Consider the following 20,214-nt stretch of genomic DNA (forward strand, 5'->3'; position numbering starts at 1 on the left):
GACCGGGGAGCCATGGCAGCCACGGCCCCTTACGTGACACATGGAACCGACACAGTCTGAAGCAGAGCTGTCCTGTCAGCTTGTGAGCAAAATGTAAGTGTTACTGTTCAATGCGACCGGGATTTTGCAGTGGTTTGTTATGCAGCGTTCTTGTAGCAATAGCTGGCTAATAAAGACAGCAAGGCGGTGCAGAGGCTATGGGTGACCAAGAAGTGTGTGCCACACCCAGACCTATAGCAGGGACTTGGGAGACCCCACAAGATTAGGAGCTGGAAGCCCAGCTTCCATAGTCCTCTCACAAAGAGCCAAATGATCACGGGAAAGTCATCCCTTCCATGAACCTCAATTGTCCCATCTCTAAAATGAGAAGAATAATGTCTGACCCTGAGCCAGGTCCTGGGGCAGATGGTCCCAGAACTCCCGGCTCCGATGGGGCTTATGATCTGCGCCTCCCCTGCCCTCAGCCCTTGCCTGGGAAGTGGCCCCCCTACAGAGTCTTCATGCACCCTCACATTCCATGCACCCTCACACAACAGACTCTATATAGAAAACAAGTCAGGCTGTGATAAATGCAGAAATAAAGGTGTGAAATTGTTCTAGGAGCAAGAAGGAGAGAGAGTTGAAGACTCCTTGGGGGAAAGAGTGGGGGTAGGGTTGGGGGTGGCTTCATCATAGAAGGAGGATGGGCCTTCAGGATGAGTAATGTTTCTGCTGGTAGAGAAGAGAGAGAGCATTTCAGGCAGATGGAGTGACGTGAGTAAAGGCTGAGAGGCATGACGGAGCCCGGTGTCTCTGAGCCGCGATGGGCTAGCTTTGCAGCCAGCTGGGGTTGGGGAGGGCACTGCCAGTTGATGGGGTTGGAGAACAGCCATTAAGGAAGAAGGGCCTTGCGTGCCACATTCAGTATGGGGGCTGTGGGGAGGGTGGGAGAATAGAGCTCTTGGAGAAGCAGAGCCTCCTGCCGGGAACAGTGGGAGTTGTAGGGGCTTCCTGGGTGCCCTGGAAGCTCTCCTGGCTACCCCCAGCCTCTCATACTAGGCCCAGGGGAGATCAAGACTGATTCAGGGCCTTTGTAGGCTCCACGCCCTGGGAACCCTGCAAAGTGAGCAGGTTTGGAAGCAGGAAGGTCCAGGGACTCCGTTGGAGTTAAAGTGGAGTTTTTTTTTAAATAAATGACTGAGTGGGAAAGGGTTAGTTTCCAGCTAAGACAAGAGGAAGCAAGAAGGTAGGGAGGTGAGCTCATCTGGGTCACAGCGTTGGAAGGGACTGGCTGAGCCTCAGAGGTGGCCATAAACCCCATCCTCTTACTTCCCAGATATATGGCTAAGTGGGAAACCCTTAGGCCTGGTAATCAGTCAGACCTGGGTTCAAATCTTGGTTCTGCCATTTACTAGCTGTGTGACCTTGGACTAGTGACTTAACCTCTCTGCTACCTCTTTTGTAAAACAGGGACTATAATATCCACTTTCTGGGATTGTTGTGGAAATCAAATAATAATAGCTGACACTTAAGGAGCACTTATCATGTCTAGGCACTGATCTCAGTACTTTCCATGCACCCCTAACTCCTCAGCACAGCCTTAGGAGATAGATACTATTGTACACCTCCTTTACAGATGAGGAAAACTGAAGCACAGAAAGGTTATGTGAATTACCCACAGTCACACAGCCAGTAAGTGGTAGAGCTGGGATTTGAACCCAAGTCATCTGGCTCCAGGGTTTGTCCTCTGAACCCACATGCTCTAAATGAGATGACGTGAGCAATTCACACATAGGACACATGCAAAAACGTTGGCTATTACTTTGTTATCTAAATCCTACCAAAAATAGTTGGGAGAACAAACAATTCCTGGGAAATGAGTTCCAGGGAGCCCTCCACAGGCTAGGGGAGTATGTGTCTGTAAATTCCCTTGACCCAAAACAAGGTAGAGCAGGACAAGGACATTGCCTGAGGACTGCCGCCTGCCAGGCACACTACATACCCTATCTTAATGGCTCCTCACCTCACCATCACCCCTTGAGGCGAGTCTAGTCTCCATTTTAAAGGTAAGAAAACAGACTCAGAGAGTTGAGGCAACTTAGCCAACATCCCCTGGCCAGTAGGTGACCCAGTTATGTCTGCCAAACTCCATTCTCTTACCCACCTTCAGGCCCCTTAGTTATTCACAGATTAAAGTGACAATGATCGCAGAATCCTCAGGGGACTAGGGGAAGTCCTCTGCACTTGGCCAGGTAAAGCTTGGTCCCACGTGTGCTGGTCTGGTTCCATTTTCCTGATTTAGCCAACATGAGGCGCCTCAGCCAACCCTGGGTTGCTCATACACACACCAGGAAGGAAAGGACTAGGAGGAACAGAAAACAGAGCAATCCAGGGTGGGGAGATGAAATCAGCTTAGGGTTTTAAGAAAAATCCAAGAAAGCATCCACCCAACAATCCATCCAAGGCCAAAAGGGAATGGATCGCAGCACCTCTGGCCTTCTCGCCCCACGTGTGATGAGGTGCTACTGACCCCAGCGGAGCAAAGGGTCAGGAAAGTGTGGGCTCAGAAGTCAGCTGGGCCTTACAAACCTTGACCTCTCTGAGGCATGTTTTCCTGACCTATAAAAGGGAGATGATTTTCCAAGGGCTGTTGTGAAGATTAAAAAGATGGTGCATGTAAAACACTTGAGTTGGGGCTTATCATACAGTAAGTGCTCAATAAATGTTTACTGTGGTCATTATCAAGGGAAGGGGTAAGTGTAAAGGAGGGAAGGCGGGAGTTTGAGAACGTGAGGATAGAGACAAGAAAGAAAACGAGGAGGAGGACGAGGAACAATGGAAGGGGAGAGGCAGAAGAGGGGGACACGGTAGAGGAGGAGGAAGAGGGGGAGCAGGAGGAGGGGAAGGGGACATGCCACCAGCCCAGCTCCACGGCACAGCCAGCTGTGCTAACCTGGCCCAGGCTGCTCCCCCACGTGGCCAGTAAGACTATTCATGCATTCCTCCTGCCTCCTGCTGGCATATCTGCCAGGTGTGGCCCTGGATGCCAGGGAGAACAGCTGTCCCAAGATGTGCCCAGCTGCAAAATGAGAACCCAGAGGTGTCGAGAAGGACATAGAAGCCTTGGAGGGGTGGCCAAAAGGGCATGCTGTCAGAAGGCAACCACACCACTGCCATCACCTGCCACGGACTCAGTCTCCTCGCTGGTAAATGAAAAGCTAGGAGGTGACCTGGCATTTTGTGCCAGGTGATACCAGTCCCGTGGCATGTCCACAGCCAATGGCCCTGGCCCTGCATCTTGTACCAAAGGGGATGGGTATGACCTTGCCCTCTGGGTCCTGGGAAATGTCCTGCCATTTTGCATGATGGCCTTTCTAGTTCCCATGGGCGAATCTCGTCAGACAAAGCAATTCTCAAATTGGAATGTGAGCTCGGTCATAGAATATTTCCCTTGGTAGATCTGGGCTCAGAGAGAGGAACTGACTTTCCTAAGGATAAATAGAGATATGAGTTAAGTTGTGTTTTGACCTAAGATGAGACCTGCGTGCCACAGGAGGGGACTCTGAGAGTGGGCACCCAAAGGGACCTAGTTCATTAAGGAGCAGTAGAGTGGAGCAGATAAACATGGTATCTTTAACATCAGGCAAACCCTGGTTCAAATTCTTTCCATTGCTGACTCTTTCTGTGACCTTAATGAAGTTCCTTAACCCCTCTGACCTTCCGTTTTCCCATCTGTAAAATGGGATTAATAGTGTGGCAAAGAACTTGGGCTGTAGAATCAAACTGCCTTCAGTTGAGTCCTCAGTATTTACCTGCTGTGTGACCTGAAGCAGCTTACTCTCTGAGCCTCAATTTCCTTCTCTGGAAAGGAGGATAGTAAATACTCACCTGATGGGCTGATTGTGAGTTTAAATGAAGTACTGCATATATACAATGACTGGCACTCGATAAAAGCTAGCCATTAATTATTATTCATGCTGATGTTGTTAGTAGCATCTCTTGCTGCCTAAAAGGTATTTTAACTGCCTGAGTACTGATGATATGTCAGCCAGCCCTTCATTCTAGGTCAGGGGCTCTAGCCACAGAGTTCTCTCGCACAGAATATTCCCCACCCTGCCCACACTGAATGTGCTGGAATAGGAGCTGGCAGTGGGACAGCCCATCAGAACTGTGCAGATTCCTGGCTGGGAAAATGCCAGGAAAGCTCTTTCTTGTTGTCACTGTAGAGGCCCAGATGGAGCCTGGTGGTCAGGGTTAAATCTAGCCTGGTTCCTGGCGCCAGTGGGTCAGCCAGGCTGACTGGAGCAAGGGGAGGTGTTGGCCAACTTCTACCAGGAAGCCGAGGCCAGAGGAACAAAGGGGCAGGGCAAGATGGGGCGATGGGGTTGGGATTCCATGCTGAGTCATGGGAGAGCTCACACAAAGGCAGGTGTGCCAGGAGCCATGGGGATTCCTGAGGAGGGGCCGGGAGACAGGACCTATACATGACTCTACCCTCTAATGCCTGGGCAGCTCCACGGGCCACTCAGAGGCCTCCACCAGGTGTAACTGAGTTACTCTTGACCCTCAGCATTACTCACGCCAAGCATCACACCACCTCCAAGGCTCCCACTCATTGGTCAAATCCGTACTCCTCACTCATCTCTTTGCCGTCACCTCAACCATGGCCCAGGGGAGGGTTAGGAGGGCAAAGTCAGCCGCTGTCCGAGGTGCTGAAACAAGGACCACGCGTGGGACTTCTATCCAGCCTCTCTGGGGAGATTTGAACCCCCAAGTGATGATCTTTACTTCCTATCTCTGTGGTTTCTTTTACTGATGCAGAACCAACAGATTTGTGACTTTAGGCTTAACTATTTATGTAACTGATTTCATGTTCTCCAGCTGATCCAACACATTTACCCCTTTGAAAAATTGGGAAGTCCATATTCCCCATGGCCTCCCACCTATTCTAAACTAATTCCTTCTGCCCATATTCCCCTGGAAGACCACAGTTAGAGGGGCTCTAGAGCTCATCTAGCCTCATGTCCTCATTTGTCAGGTCAGAACAAGAGGCCAGAGTGGGAAGGGCACCAAGACTACGGTGTAAGATAGAGCAAATCTGGAGCCAGCATGTAGATCTCTTCACTCCCCATCTACCCTGTTCTCCACTGCCCCACACTCCTACTTCCCTGCCAAGGGAAAGGGGACCCAGGCAGCATGGAATCTCCTTCCAGGGCTCTTTCCATATAGAATACAATAGCTACCATTGATTTCCAGCTCACTCCGTGCCACCCACTATGCATACAATCTCCCTCCTTGGGAAGGTGTGGCCACTGTCCCCAGTTTATAGGGAAGGAAATGAGCTGAGAGATAAGAAGGGATTTCCCCAAAGTCACAATGTTAGTATGTGACTGAGCTTAGGTTAAAACCAGAACTTTTGGGGTATTTCTGACCTTGCCTTTCAAGCCAGTCCTAACAATCAGATCCTCAAGGAATCTACTTAAAGCCCTCAACTGGAGTTTATATTCTCTCCCATACAATGGGACGGTCTTTGACTAATGCCACACTGTCCAGATCTTTGGCGGGTCCCTACTCTTCCCTTCCAGCACTCTGGCCCTGCTATGTGAAATGCCCCTCAGAGTCTAACCCTTTATTGACTTTCACTCTTGGAGGCTTCAGCAAAACTTGGTCTTCTCCAGATACTGGGGTCAGAACAAGGCCCCTAGAAACATAGATGGTGGATGAGGACACTGTCTTGTTGGGAGAGGATTATGCAGCAGTGTGAATATTGATAAAGCTGTAATTGGCTCCCTCTTTCAGAGCCTGGGTGTCTGCAGGACCAGGCGCTGGGGCTAATTGTTGCAGGCAATTAATAATTTGAATTGTATTCACTGGTGCAGGCTGCCTGCTTCCTTAGAGGAGGCAGGCAAGGCTGAGAAAGGAATGCTAGGCCTGGCTGCTTGCAAAATTCTGGAGGAGGCACGAGTAGAGGGCTCCCATGTGTTTGGCCTCCCCCAGACTCTGTCTGCAGCACCCCACCCCAGCCTGGCACTATCACCTTTCCCCAGGCCTCTCTCTCTTCTCTTGAGTTACTGCCCCCCCCGCATAAACTCACACTTGCCTCCTGAACAGAGCTCTAGGAAGAATGGGGCTGGGGAGAGGAAAGATGGTGACTTGGAAAAAGTTCAGGACTAAAACGTGGGAGGCCTGGGTCCAACCCAATCTCTTCCACTAACTTGCTACAACCAATCAGGAAAGTCATGGAAATAGGGATTGATCATTCTATTATCATCTCTCTAACTATATAACTCTATAAATATACATATTACTATATATATGTACATATATACATATCTATTTAATTAATTATCACACATAAATCTGTGCTCCACCTCAGCTGAAAAGATAATTGAAGGCATATTATAGGCAGAGGTCATTATACTCCCATTTTGCAGCTGAGGAAACAGAGTCTCAGAGAAATGAAGTGACTTGCCCAAGGTCATACAGTTAGTAAAAGGCACATAGAAAAATCAAACTCAGTTATCTAAATCTAGCGCTCTCTTCAGCATACCCAATTCACTTGCCTCTACTCACTGGCTTCCTGGAAGAGGTGACATTGGAGGTTGGCACCAAGAGCTCCAAAGTCAGTGTGTTAGCAAATTGAAGAGAGAATTACTTATAAATGTAATTACTCTGTTCCCTGATTCTAGAACAATGAAAAAATGGTCTTAATCTACTGTATTTTAAAGATAAATACCCCACCTTTCCTCATATACTCTTCCCTTCAGCTGTTCAACCATCTGGTGGGAGGACTTGGTCCGTCCTCCTTCACCAGGGTGGGGATAAGAAGTAAGAGGTGTTATGGTCACCTCTAGGTCGTCTCTTGCCAGCAGATAAGAAGAAGAAGAAGAAAGATGAGGAGGAGGAGTTAGTATTTATTAAGAGCTTGGTTTATGCTATGCACTGTGCTAAAGGGTATTTTTGTACTGAGATTATCTCATTTAATAAACTCTTTATAACCACTACTATGAGAGAGGTACTGTCACCATCCCCATTTTATAGATGAGATGACTGGGGTTCAGCAAGGTGAAGTGACTTTTCCAAGGCCACATAGCTGGTAAGAGGTGGAACAGGTATATGGCTTTACTGGGGGTGGTAGGACCAGGCTCAGCGCAGAGGCTCTGCTTCAGGCATAATTGGAGAGAAAATAAAAATAAAGGGATGGGAGCTAAGGACAGAGCAGCCTTTTATAGCTCAATCCCCTTACAAAAGAAGGCTTTTCAATTAGTCGTCCAGACAGGGTATAAGGGAAGCCTCTTATCGGTACCAAGAGGCATTGAAATAAGACCCAGGAAGAACTTCCACCAGACAGCACTGGAGTGGGGGACCAGATGGGATGTAGAATCTTATTTTCTGCAGCCTTTTAGTTGGGCAGATCATTTGGCCATCAGAGTCATTTTTAATTAACACCTGGAGATAAAGAAGGCTTCCGGGGGATGCCCTCAGGTTGGGCCTGAGTCTAGCATTCCCAGGCCCCCTGTAAACAGGAGTCCTGCAGGCAGAGTGGGAAGTGGAGGGAAGGAAGTCTGAGGATGAGGCCCCAGGAGGAGGATTCTCATGACTTTCTATACCCGCGCCAGCTCCCGCTGCCATCACGGTTCCACTTTATGGCAGGCATATTTCAAAGGCCCAGTTCCATTTGCATTTTTAAAACCTTGCTGATGGCCTAGGAAAATTGCATTTTTCCAGTGTTCTTGGGTACCATACTCCCCAACTCCTCCCCCTCTCCACTGGGCCTCTGCCTCTGCCCCCTCCATTCCCAGAAGGTCCCCCACCAAGGGCAGAGCAAGCCCAGCCCCCACTAGAGCTCACCTGGAACTCTCGGGAGACTAGAGAGGGCTCCAGGAAGGGTGTGGCAAAGGTGGCTACAGCAATGGCCAGCGGGGCAGCATGAAGCCAGGACCCCAATCTACTAAAAATAGTTCCTAGGGGAGTGGGGGCTGTGTCCCCAGATGTGAGCTGAGGGTGGCACCCAGCATCATAGGGCACATCAGTGGCACTCCCTGTGGATTTGTCAGACTGAGAGGAACAGTGCGGGAGCCTTGGAGAACTTTGAGGAGGCTCTTGAAAGCAGCTTTCAAACCAACTGAAAAGAGTGAGCCATTCACCCAGCAAAGAAAGCCCTTTGCTCTCAGCTGGGCTTGGGAACGCTCTCTGTGTCTCCCTTATTACTCCCGTACAAACAAATCTCTTCCTGTTCTCCCTCCCACCCTCTTCCATGCTACATATTCTCTGCCTTCCCGCTGGGATATGACAAAAGGGAGTGGAAGTTTGCAGGACGATGCCGGGTCTGTTCCTCTGTACTTAGATGTCAGATGTGGCCTCTGATCTAAGGGTGGTAACACACACACACTCTCCACCTCTTGGGAGAGGCCTCCTGTCTCTCTCGCTCTCCTCACAGCGCAGGGTGGTACGCATCATGCCAGAAGCTCTTCCCAACCCTAATGTCGTTGAGGCCAGATGGACCCACTAGGAGTTCCCCCAGAGGCTTGGCCAGCCTGGCAGTTGCTCCCCTGACAATCCTGCGCATATGGGGAGTGAGTGCTGGGGCAGGGACACTGGCTCAGACCATTTGCTTCTGCAGAGATAAGCACTCAAGGCATTCAGGTTCATAAATACCAATGTATCCAGTTGGCAGCCAGACAGTGGGTACAGCTCATGGGGACTGCACACCAGAGAGAGTGGGAGCTCCACTCAGCACCTTGAAGTTAGAGGTGCCCCCAATTTAGTTTTCCTTTTTGAAAAAGAAGGGCTGGGGAAACTAACATGGGCTGAGCACCTGTCTGTGGGTATGGAGCTTGGTGTTTCATTTTAGAATTCTCCTGTGTTCTCATTTCTCCCATAAGCTGGGACTTCCCGATGACAGAGATTGTGTTTCACCTATCTCTCTGTCTTCTCTTTTCCTCCCTCAGCACACACTCTGAGGACATATGATAAACTCCTGGCTCACCCCTCACACAACAGTAGCAATGACCTCCCTTCTTTCTGGCTTCCATAAGTAAAACCCCTCGGTCCTGCAGCGGTGGGGGCGGGAGGGCCTGACTGCTGATGCTCTATAGAGGTATCCCCCTGCCTCTCCCTGGGTGTCACCAGTGACAATGACCTCTGAGCCCTGAAGGAGAGAAATGGGTCAGGCACTGTCTGTGGCTCCCCAGCTTCTTCTTGTAGCCTTCCGACCGGGGGTGTCAGGCAGTGTGCCAGAGCTGGAAGGACGTCTGGTCCCCAGGGAGGCTGGCATGGCTCTGGTCTCTGGTGCCAAAGAGGTGAATAGAGAAGGGAGGAAAGGACGGTGCAGGAGCCTGGGCATGGCAGCTCCCTCCGGAGGAGATCCGAGGATGCCCTCGAATGTTCAGGAGGCTGGTGACCAGCCAAGGCTGGGTGGAGTGGGAGACCATCCTAGGAAACTTAGGGCCGGAGCCCCGCCAGGAAGGGCCCTTTGCAGAGGCGGAGACTGACCCCCAGGGGTCGCTGCGCGGCTTTCAGGCTCCGCCAGCCAGCAGTGGGAGTCCGACTGTACCACTGCACAACTCCCGCAGGGGGAGCGGAGCCCACGGTGGCACCTGGCGCTGGGCTCCGCAGACACCAGTGCGTGGCGGAACTCGGGCCCTCGCTGACAACTGACACAAGGCCAGGCAGCGCCTAAACCGGAGGTGCCAGTGCTGGGGGTGGGGCGCGGCTCCAGAGCCTGCCCGGGGCACCCCCACATCCCGTGGTAGGAGCCGGGACCCAAACAAAGGCGGGCGGCGAATAAAAGGCGGTGGAGCCCAGCGCTCGGGGTTGAGCGCTAGGGACGTGGATTCTCACCAGGCTGTGCGCGGTCCGTGTGCTTTGGAGCGGAGCGGGGAACCCCGGGCCTCCTGCAGCTCTGAAGAGCTTTTCCCTACGACTCCCGCGAGGGGACGAGTCCTCACGGCCGGGTGGCTTCTGCCACCGGCCCCTTCGGCACGCCTCCCTTCCGCGCCCGCGGCTCAGCCAGCTCAGCTTGGCCAGCCGAGGTGAGTGCGACGGCCGCTGGGCGCCATCCGGATTGGGGCTGGGGGATGTATTGCTCGGACGAGCAGGGCAAGTCCTCTGCGCCGCCCCCACCCTGGCCTGCGCAGGGCAGTGTGTGAAGTTCTCTCGCTCGCCAAGCCTGGGATGCGGGCCTCGGAACCCACCACCCCAGGAAAGCCGGCTGGTGGTGGGCAGAGCCCAGAGCTTGCCCCTCACTGCGGGTCCCTAGCTCCACACCAACTCCCAGCGGGCCCAAGCAGCCTTGGTCTGCACTGGCCAGTTTGATGTACAGAAACCGGGAGGCTTCCGACCTCCGGGGAGGCTTCCGACCTCAGGTCCGCTGCTCATCCCTGTGGGTGGATGACTGATTCCATAAAAGTTGAGCGTCAGTCTGAACCCGCCCCGATCCGGCTCTTGGCCGGGCTAGAGCGAAGGGAGGGGACTGGAAAAGGTTAATGACCTCCTCTCCATCCACTCCCTACCTGAGTGTACTTATTTCTCAGCGGGACATTTTCCGAGTCCTGGGGCCCAATTAACCTGGCTGCAGGTCCAGTGGGGTGCGCAGGAGCTCTTGGGCAGACCCGGCGTGCGATGGAAGACGAGCGCGAGAGAGTCCCCGGGCACTGCCGAGAATGCGAGAATGCGAGTGAGGGTGGAGGTGGGGTGGGCTGTGGGGGTGCTGAGGATGGGGGAAGATTCCTGGCGCGAGTGGCGCTGAGTCCCACGAGTCAACGCCGCCCCTGGGAGAACTTTTCCCAACTCCCCAGGGGCGGGGGCCCGCAGCTGGGCCAGGAAGGCGCCTCCTTGAAGGCTTCCTTTCCTGGGCCCCTCTCTGCTGTGGAAGCCGGCGCCAGCTCCCGGCAGTTCCTCCTGAGGCCAGGCGCAGATCCCCTCCCCTCCATGCCCCAGGTCAGCACCGCGGACAGCGCCGGGGGGGGGGCGGCCTTGGAGACTTAAATCCCCGCGTGTACCCCACGGACCCCGCGTGTACCCCATTCACACAGTTCCACAGACCACCCGCGAACAGTCCCCAGACAGATTCATAGTCCACTCACACAAATATACGTCCACCCACGGTCCAGGCAATCTGCACACAGAGGGAAGATGCACACGCACGTGGACAGGCCCAGATCTTCCCACAAGCAGCAGCAATGGGGCAGCAGCTTTATTCCAGGTCCTGCTGTCTCCAGACACCTGAATAAGCCCCAAACTCCAGAGCTCTCCGCAGGATGCCCACAGGGGTACATAGTGACTTGTAGAGCTGCTCAGGCTCTGTGCCCTCTCGTGCACACACACATGTATCTCCCACACACACACAGTCCTGCTCCTTGGGGGGAAGCAGAGGGTGGCAGAGCAGACCCTCCCCCCACCCCAGTGCAGATCTGGACAGGAACCAGGACATAGGCCAAATGGAGGGAGGAGGCTCTGGCCCAGTGAAGCTGCGGGCCCAGCCTTACAGAATCTCGGGTTTAGGCTCAGAGTCCATTTTGCTGAGCTCACCACCCCACGCTTTCTTCAGACCTTACTCCAGACAAATCTACGACCAGGGTCTGTGTCCCTGTCTCTCTGCATCATTCATTGCTTGCACTTTCTGTATCTTTGCTTCCCTGCTCTGTTCTCCTCCCCCATGTTTATCTTTCGTGCACCCACACACACACATCCTCCTTTTTTTTTTTTTTTTTTTTTTTGTCTTTACCAATTCCTCCTTCCCAGTTAGTCACCTTCACCCTCTCCCCAACTTTCCTTCAGTCAGTCTATGACTGTGTGGGTACAGCTGACCCTTAGGGGGAGCTGACTCCATTCTCCTGGCAGACTCTGCACCTCCACTGCTCTTTTTGTTAACCTGATGCTCCCCCCTTTCCTCTCATGACTTCAGTAGCTTCTGCCTCCTCCCCCAAAAAATTTCCAGGGCCAGATGTGCCAGAGTCCCCACAGTCTTTCCAAGGGGCCAGGATTCCTTGGTTCTGGAATCACAGTAAGTGATTCCATCCCCATTTCCCTGTGGATTTGGCTTTTTGATGGTTCTGGTACCCATGCCCTGGCTTGCCCTTTGACACCTCTCCTGCTGTTGCCCTTAAAATCCAGAAACCAGCTTGAAGGAGGAATTATCTCAGTGTGATGTGATGGAAGACGCACTGGAGTGCAAGAAGGGAGAGCGGGGTCCCAGTCTCAGCTTGGCCACAGACCAACTGTCCTTGGGCAAATTCCCTTCTCTGAGCCTCGGGCTTCTCATCTGTACAGGGACAGGGCTGGCTGAGGTACCTTCAGAGTCTCTTGTTGGCCTTAATAATGCGAACATTGACTCATGAGTCTCTTGAGTGTGGGTCTGACTGAAAATTGTCGTTCTAACCCCAGAGGTTATGGTACCTTTCCCTTCCTCAGAGCACTCACCACTGGTGAAGTCTTCCTGTCCCCTGAACAAGGGATGTTCTGATGATTTCCTCTATAGTATCAGAGATATCAAGTAATTTTCTTGAGGTTACACAGCTGAAATGCAGTCTCCATTGGGACAAGCATTGATTCTACTTTCAGTATATCATCTCCGTGAACGGTTCTGCTGGTGGATGCTTTGCTTGGTGAATGAATGAATGAGTAGGGGCTTCAGCCTGGATCTCCTGACACCTAGAACCTTGGGATCATGCTTTAAGCCCTTTTCTCTGATAACTTAGACATGTTTCCCTTGTCTCCCCATCTCCCCTTCCACTCCCCTGGTCATTCAAAGGCAGATAGAGTTATCTAAGACCCTTCATCCCTTACGGCCAGCTCTGGGCTGATTGTAAATGACCACAGAGAAGCTTTAGAGGCCCTGCCTCATGGGTAGGGCTTGGGAAACAGCCCCAAATCCCTGAGACTCCACCAGGTAGGCTGTCCGTGGGCAGCTGGCCAGTTGTCACTACCATTTGGCTAAGCAGCCACTTCCCAAAGCCTCATGAGCTGGGTACTGCAAAAATCAGCTTTATGGACGAGAAAAGTGAGATGCTGAAAGATGAGGTGATTTCCTGAAGGGCAGACAGCCAGCCCACTGTCAGTCAGAAACATAAGCACCCTACAATGGCAGTGGTGGTGGCAGCGTGGTTGATAATATTATTCCTGTTGATAATGATGGTAGCATCATCGTAATTGGTCAATGATTGGCCTCTTTGGTTCTCTTCCCCCTTTTGAAATTGTTTCCCCACATGAACCTCTTGTACTCCTTCCTCCACCCAAATGTGGAGAAACCAAGGGCTGGGACAGTGAGATGAGGGTGTCCGGTTGTGGGTCAGTCCCAGCTGAGGAAGAGGGCTTGTCATTTGAAATCCTCCTCCTCCTGCCCACCCTCCCCCACCCCAGTGCATCTCCTGCCAGAGGGGCCAGGCGCAGTGTCAAAGTCTGTCAAAACACGCTTCCAAGCTGAGTTCCAAACGCAAAGCCCAGGGAAAATAAATAAAGCGAGCAGTGTCTGCCCTAAATAGAAACATGTATCAACTCACAAATATGCATGTTTTCCAAAAGTCGCATTTCACGGCAGACAGTGTGGCTCATGCTCCAGCTGTTCGACAAAGGCTGGAGGCACGCACGCTGCTGGGACTGGTCTAGGGAAGGTGACAGAGCCTCCCCCGGCGAGCTCACTCCCTGCTTGGCCACCGGAAGTCCAGCCAGCCATGCTCCGGCTCCTTACCCACTGGGAGGTACAAGAGAGGGAGGCCTCTAAGTACTACGTGTCTGTGTGGTGGTCAGAGCTCTTTGGAAATGGGCACCAGACAAGGCTGATGGCCTCTGGTCCTCGGCCTGACAATGCGAGCAGCAGGTTGACAGTGACAATACTGATGAGAATAGCTGCATTTGTTGAGTACCTAGTATGTGCCATATGCTAAACATGTAATGTACTATCTCACTTAACCTTGCAACCATCTCATGGCACAGGGGCTGTTATCCCAATGTAACATATGGGAAAACCAAGGTTCAGAGAAGTGGAGGCTTGCCCAAGGCCATGCAGCTAGAAGAGACCAAGCTGGGATCAGATTTTGATCTGAATGAAACGAGCCCCTATTTTGCCCAGTACTCTGCATGATTTCTGGTATTCGTTCAATCATTGGTGTGTGTGTGAAGAAACCCATTTACATGATGGTTCTCAAAAAAATGTAAATTCCTCTGCCACCTGGGTCAGGGGTGAGGGGGCAGTACTGTCGCCTGAGTTTAGCTCTGGCCACCTCTCAGTGGCCCAGGATGGGTACCTGAGGCTTCTGGGCTAGGCCTGAATCTGCATCCGAGGCTCTGTTTCCAGCCATGAGAACCTGAACCTGTCTGTCTAGTGGATGGGCTCAGGTGGGAGCGCTACAATAGGTTTGGACTATGAAAGGTAACTTAACTCCTGAAGAGGTCAGGGCTACACAAGGCCTCTGCAGATGGGAAGTTACTTCAGAGAGGGCAGAGGAATTGCCCAGCATCATATAGCACGTGGGCGGCAGAACCTGAATCTCATAATCCCAGACTGGCACGCCGTGTAGCCGGGCTAGCCTCCCTGAGTGTGTGAGAAGCGTCCAAATGCCCCAGGGAAGGGGGTTGAACCAATACAGGCAGTAAACCGAACACTTCCCTGCCAAGCACAGAAGGAGAATGCAGCTGGGGGGTTTCACTGCCCAGGTCCTCTCTTCCACATCCCCTCAACATCAAGCCTGAGCCTGGTGACCTGCCTCCGGTCCCCACCTAGTCATCATCGTGAATGACACTAGCAAACACAAAACACTTGCCATGTGCTGGGCACTGCGCTAAATGCTTTACGTGGATTAATTGATGTGACCCCCACAATAGTCCTAAGGTGTTCTTAGTTCACTTCACAATTGAGGGAACTGAGACTAGAGAGTTGGCTCGCCTGCCTAAGGTCACACAGCTAATAAAGAGGCAGGTAGGGCCCTGCAGAGCCCCCACTAGCAGGTTTCCTCTGGGGGCGCAGGGTTTGGAAGCAAAACCAAGGGAAGAAGAAGCTGATGGACAGCAGCAGGCTATTTATATTCCACCTCTGGGCCTTGTCACTCTTGCTGGCATTTGTGTTGGCAGAAGCTGTGTCTCTGCCAAAACCTAGAAAGAAGAAACCCAGTGTAGGGTCCTGGGACCAGCCCCTGGGGGACAGAGGGCCTGGGTATTTCTCCCTGAATTCAGGGGAGAGACCCTACGAGGCATGCAGAACCCTGGGCATGCCCTTGACTCTGGCATCCGGTCCCCACCTTTTTTCCTTCCTCTGAGGGAACCAGACTGGGAACCTGGGCAAAGGTCCATTGGGTGGCAGATGAGGGGCTTGTTGTATGCGGTGAGCTTGACCATTGGACCGAGGAGGTGGTAGAGACGATGGGAAAGACTGGCTTGGAGTTAGATGCCAGCAAGAGCCATACAAGTCTCTTAGAGGAGACCCTCTTTGGAACCACGGGGCGATGTCCCAGGAGACAATGTCCAGAAGCTTAAACCTCCTCTACCAAAAAAAAAAAAGCGTTCTCCTTAATCCCCCATCCCAAGTGTCTGCCTGAGCAGCCCCACTGTGTGCCAAGCACTAGACATATATACACAAGTGGCACAGGCTCCATCGCTGTCCTTGTAGAGCTCACCAGAGTCTCCCATCCCTGCCCAGAGAGGAGGTGAGGGATGATAAGTGATGACTCACCAAGGTCTCCCACCGGAAGTAGACCCAGGTGTCCGGGCAACTCAGAGGATGTGATCCAGGCAAGTGGTCGTTCCAGGGGCAAGAGGAAAGTTCCCCATGGTGGTACCCCCAGTACACCTGGGTGTTCGGCCCAGCTCGATGTCTTGGTAGGAGAGGGTGCAGTAGGGAAGGCTCATTCCTGCCCCGACATCTGCCTGAGGCATCCGACACACATACTGGCACCTGCACGATGTAGCTTTTGCCAAACCTTGTTAATAAAGGAGATATGGCCGCCAGCTGGAAGCCACTCCTGCCGTGAAGGAGAATATGGTGATCTTCTTGTCTCTGGGGAAGGCAGCTTACATGGGGCTCAGAGTTGGGACAGTGGTGGCTAACGGGTGTCCCCCCCCACCCCCCGCTTCATGGGCCCTTGCCCTGTCCTCAAGGATTTGTCACATTCTTAGCTGAGAGCGTTCTGCAGGGTGATCACCTGATGATAACGATGATTAGAATAATGGCCAACATATTTTGAACGTTCACTACCTGCCAGGCACTGGGCTTGGAACTTTATAGGTATTATCATTCCAGCCTCATACCAGTCCTGTGAGAGCATTGGCATTATTATTCCATTTGAAGGGTGAGAAGTTGAAGCACAGAGAGACTGAGCCGCTTGCGAGTAAGCAGTGGAGACAGGACTCAAACCCAGGCAAGCTGGCCCCAGATGCTGTGAGCACAGCCATCACAGTGATTGAGGCTCACACTTTGGCCTTTATATTAACTTGATTTGGGTCTTTAAGGATGAGCATGATTGACACCAAAATACCTTTTGGATCCTTCAGGAACCTGGGTAATTCGTATGCATGGTCTCAAGCTGCATCCCAGTTGACAGGGTGATGTGGGTTGACTGTTTCTTGACCGCCAAGCAACCGAGCAGATCCCTTTTCCGATGTCCAGATGTGGGCAACATCTGGCAGACTGGCAGGACTTTTCTGGCTTTCATCCAGATGTTCCCCCTTTTCACTCCATGTAGACACAGCTGAGACTTGCATCCCTCTGGACATGTTTGTATGTGGGAAATTTCTGGTTGAAAAGGAGCCACTAGTTTTAAAGCATCGTCTTGTGACTTCACAAAGGTAGGATGTCAGTTATGGTTCCTCTGTGTAATCCAGGCCTGAGAGACATTAGACTAAGCTAGAGAAAAATCAGTAGCTTTGGGAAAGTGTCAGCCGCAGACGGAGAAATTCCCTCCTTCCCGTCTTCAGCCTGGGAAGCTGAGACGAGGCTGGCTGGTGAAAAGCACTGCAGGCAAGTAGCTGTTGCAAGTTCCCTGCAAGGGTTCCTGACTTTCCTACCCTATCTTCTAGTGGATTTGATCAGATGCCAGAGTAGCAGAGCCAGGAATCTTGGTGAACAGGGATATGTCAGCCAAGAGCCATTCTTGGGCACTCATGAGCATGAGAATGGATCTGGGGTGACAAGGTTCACAGAGCCTTCCAGAGGAAAGGAGTCCAAGGCATCACAAAATTAAGATAACGGTGACTGAACAGAAAGTCCTTATTTTATATAGCAAGCGCCAACGAGTGAATGAATGAAGACTATGAATGAATGAATAAGTGAATGAAGGAATTGGTAAATGTATGAATAGGTGAATGGGGCTGATGGACTTCGACAACGAAGGCCTTGATTTGGTGGGACCTGAGCTGACTGCAAGTACTGACAAAGGGAAGGGGCCTGTTCTTGTCCCCTGGGACACCCTGCAGCTCAGGATCAGGCAGAGAGAGGCTGAAGCACTGAGCCTTGCCTCTCACTGCCCGCCCCACCCCAGCCCGTCCCGCTGGGCCCTGTGGTCCCGGTCCTTCTCTGGGTCCTGGCCACGCCGGGATTGGAATCCGTGCAGCTGCAAAGCTGATGGAGCCTGTAGCCCCGCCCCCCCGCCCCCCCCCCACCTCCCGCCGAGAAACCTGCAACCCACTTCACCTTCCCAGCCGCTCCTCCAGCCCTAAGTCAGTGCGTCTTCCCTCTTGTCACACTTCTGTGTCTGACGTTTTGAGGACTCCCAATAATGGATCTGGGAAGGTACCTGAAAGCTCATTGAATCCAGCCCTCCCTTTTGACAGAAGGGCAAACTGAGATCCAGGGAGGAGGAAGGACTTCCCCAAGGTCACAAGCAAATGGGAGACAGAGCCCCATTGCTGTGGAACGATTAGGGAGTTCCCACTAGACTTAGGATAACATTGCTCCATTGAGCAGGTAGGACAGGAGAGGCCTGGGATTCTTGAGCTCAGGTAGCTTCATTGGGTCTCTCCTGGCCTCTGGGGCCAAGGGTAGCAGTTCTTAGTTCCTGGGGTCCTGAATCCTCCAAGCATTTTATGAGAAAGGCAACAGAGTTGGGGGTGGTACTTAGGGATCTGCTCTCCTCCTGGGCCCTCTGCTCCAGCTGCTCAGCACCGACCCTCAACTCCAGTATCTAGGCTGCTGCACCATCATGGAGGATGGGCCGAGGCTGAGGGCCAGTGTCAGACACGCCCGCGCCCAGCAGGGGCCTCTATGCCGACCCCAGGTGCTAAGGGGTTCTGACCGCACCTCCTGGATTGACACCCACTTCCCACTATACACCTGAGCTGTCAATCAGCAGTATAGCCAGTGACCTGTGCAGGTACTACCTGGTGCGTCTCTACCTGGACACCCAAGACGGTGAAGTTGGACGTGAGTCCCTGATGCTTCTTCTCTCTTCCCTTCCCTGGAGCCTGACACACAGCGAGGGCTGTGCCTAGACTGTGGCCAGAATGGCTCCAGGGCAGGGAGAGAGAGAGAGAGAGAGAGAGAGAGAGAGAGAGAGAGAGAGAGAGAGAGAATGTGTTCAGGGGTTAAGAGCCTGGCTCTAGAACTCTGGGAGTTTCCAAGCATGTAAGACTCAAATAAAATCTAAGTGAGAAGAGTACTGAGCTTATCAGAAATCAGGTTCAAATAAATCCCTTGACTTGTCTTAGCTTCAGTTTTCTTTTTGCAGATTGCAAATAATTCCTAAGGCCAGAGAGCCTATGCAGAAGTGAGCCTACAAGCTGTAAGGCGCTGCACAGATGCAATGTCATTCAATCTTCCATCAGGAGAGGACAGAGGACAGGAAGAGCAATGGCTCTGGTTTGGGGACACAAGGGCCTGAGCAGCCTCCAGCATCTCCTTGCCGTGCTTCTTTCAAAGTGCTGGCCTCTGTGGCCCTCCACAATCCCAGGCAGCAGGGGTCGGGGAGCCCCGAGTTCTCAGTCCTAAGGCTTCTCACTTTCTTTCCAGGTGATGAGGCTGAGGGTACAGCCCTTTCCCAAGTCTCCACCCCAGATTAGTCATGGTGGCCCCTTGTGGGGCTTAAGCACTTTGCATTATGTGCCTTTCTATGGTTTAGCTTCCCATTTACCATCAGGCTTCTCCTTCTGGGACCGAGGAGAGTCCTGCGATATCCCTGCACCCCTAGATGGGGTTTGGTGTGGTGGGGAGAGCAAGGATAACGTTCCCCTGAGCTAAGAACTGACAGAGAGGTGGCCACCTGCTGTGTCCCAGCAAAGCTGATGGCATCCAGCACAGGCTGTTCAGTGGTTCCTGCTGTGACAGCAGGACTCACCCTGTGTGCCTCCCACCCCGTCATATAATAGCTTATGAATAGGGGTGAAAGGGAGCCCACTATAGAGAGCGTTTCTCCCCAGCTGGGAGACCATCCATCCAGAGATGTTAAATGACTTGCTGTGGGTCACACAGCGGGCCAGTGGCAGGGCAGGTCCCTACTCTCGGGCCTCCAGGGCCACTTGTGCTGCCCCAGGAACCCATCCCCTGCTTCCGCCTCCTCCCGTGCCCTGAGCTTGAGCTCCCAGGAGGAGCTGGCTGGAGCCATAGATGCAGAGATGCCCGGGGAATTGTTTTACATATTTGTTAATCGGGTCTCAGAGAGAGACAAGGGCCCCGAGCTCATCAACCAGGAAAGAATCCAATTTGGCTTTTATGGCCACGGTTATTGGTCTTATTTTGTGGGGATCTTTTTATTTTTTTATTAGTGCAGCAAGCTGGGAGCTGGGGAGCTGACTGGCTGCTAGGCCCAGTGAGTCCTCCCGGCCCACACTGAACTCCAGGGAGCAGCCAGGACTTGGCCTGGGGGTGGGGCAGAGGTGGTAGGAGGCTGCAGCCTGGACAGGTTGGTGAAGGAAGGCACTGAAGGGTTTCAGGAACCTTCTGACCCTTCAGGCCAGGGGTGTTTGGGGGCCTCGCTATATTTTACAGGTTCTGTAAGCGTTGCTGGTTTTATGAAGCTTTTATTGCCTTTTCCTCAGAAAGGCAAGGCTGTTTGGTGGGTGCCAGGAGCCAGGCCTGATGGGTCTGGGCTGTGAGGTCTGAGTTGTGCAGGTGGAAAGGAGTGGGGAGGAAGGGGCAAAAGTGGGTCAGTTGGGGTGGAATTCCTCTTGTCAGTAGAGCACGGTCGCTAAAAGGATGGGCTGCGACTCCAGTCTGCAGACGCTCAGATCCCAGCGCTATTCCTGCAAGCTGCCTTGTAGAGCTGAGGCTAGAACAGAGGTGACATAAATAAGTAACGTGCCCAGTGCTGC

General features: G+C 52.6%; 1 protein-coding gene across 5 annotated transcripts in view; it reads left to right on the plus strand.

The window, feature by feature from the left end:
- DISP3 (dispatched RND transporter family member 3) overlaps positions 1-20,214 on the plus strand; it is a 53,604-nt gene continuing 33,390 nt past the window's right edge. For 3 of the 5 annotated variants that reach the window (XM_019746791.3, XM_088790117.1, XM_019746792.3), the window contains exon 1: positions 9,601-10,013. The gene's annotated coding sequence lies outside the window, so the exon portion shown is untranslated. Of the gene's footprint in view, positions 94-9,600; positions 10,014-20,214 lie in introns of those variants that run through there. The other 2 variants (XM_074334053.2, XM_074334054.2) reach the window with 1 other exon arrangement.

Source organism: Rhinolophus sinicus, chromosome 14 (genome assembly GCF_057876585.1).
Source record: "Rhinolophus sinicus isolate RSI-liver-muscle chromosome 14, RSI-T2T, whole genome shotgun sequence".
NCBI lineage: Eukaryota > Metazoa > Chordata > Mammalia > Chiroptera > Rhinolophidae > Rhinolophus > Rhinolophus sinicus.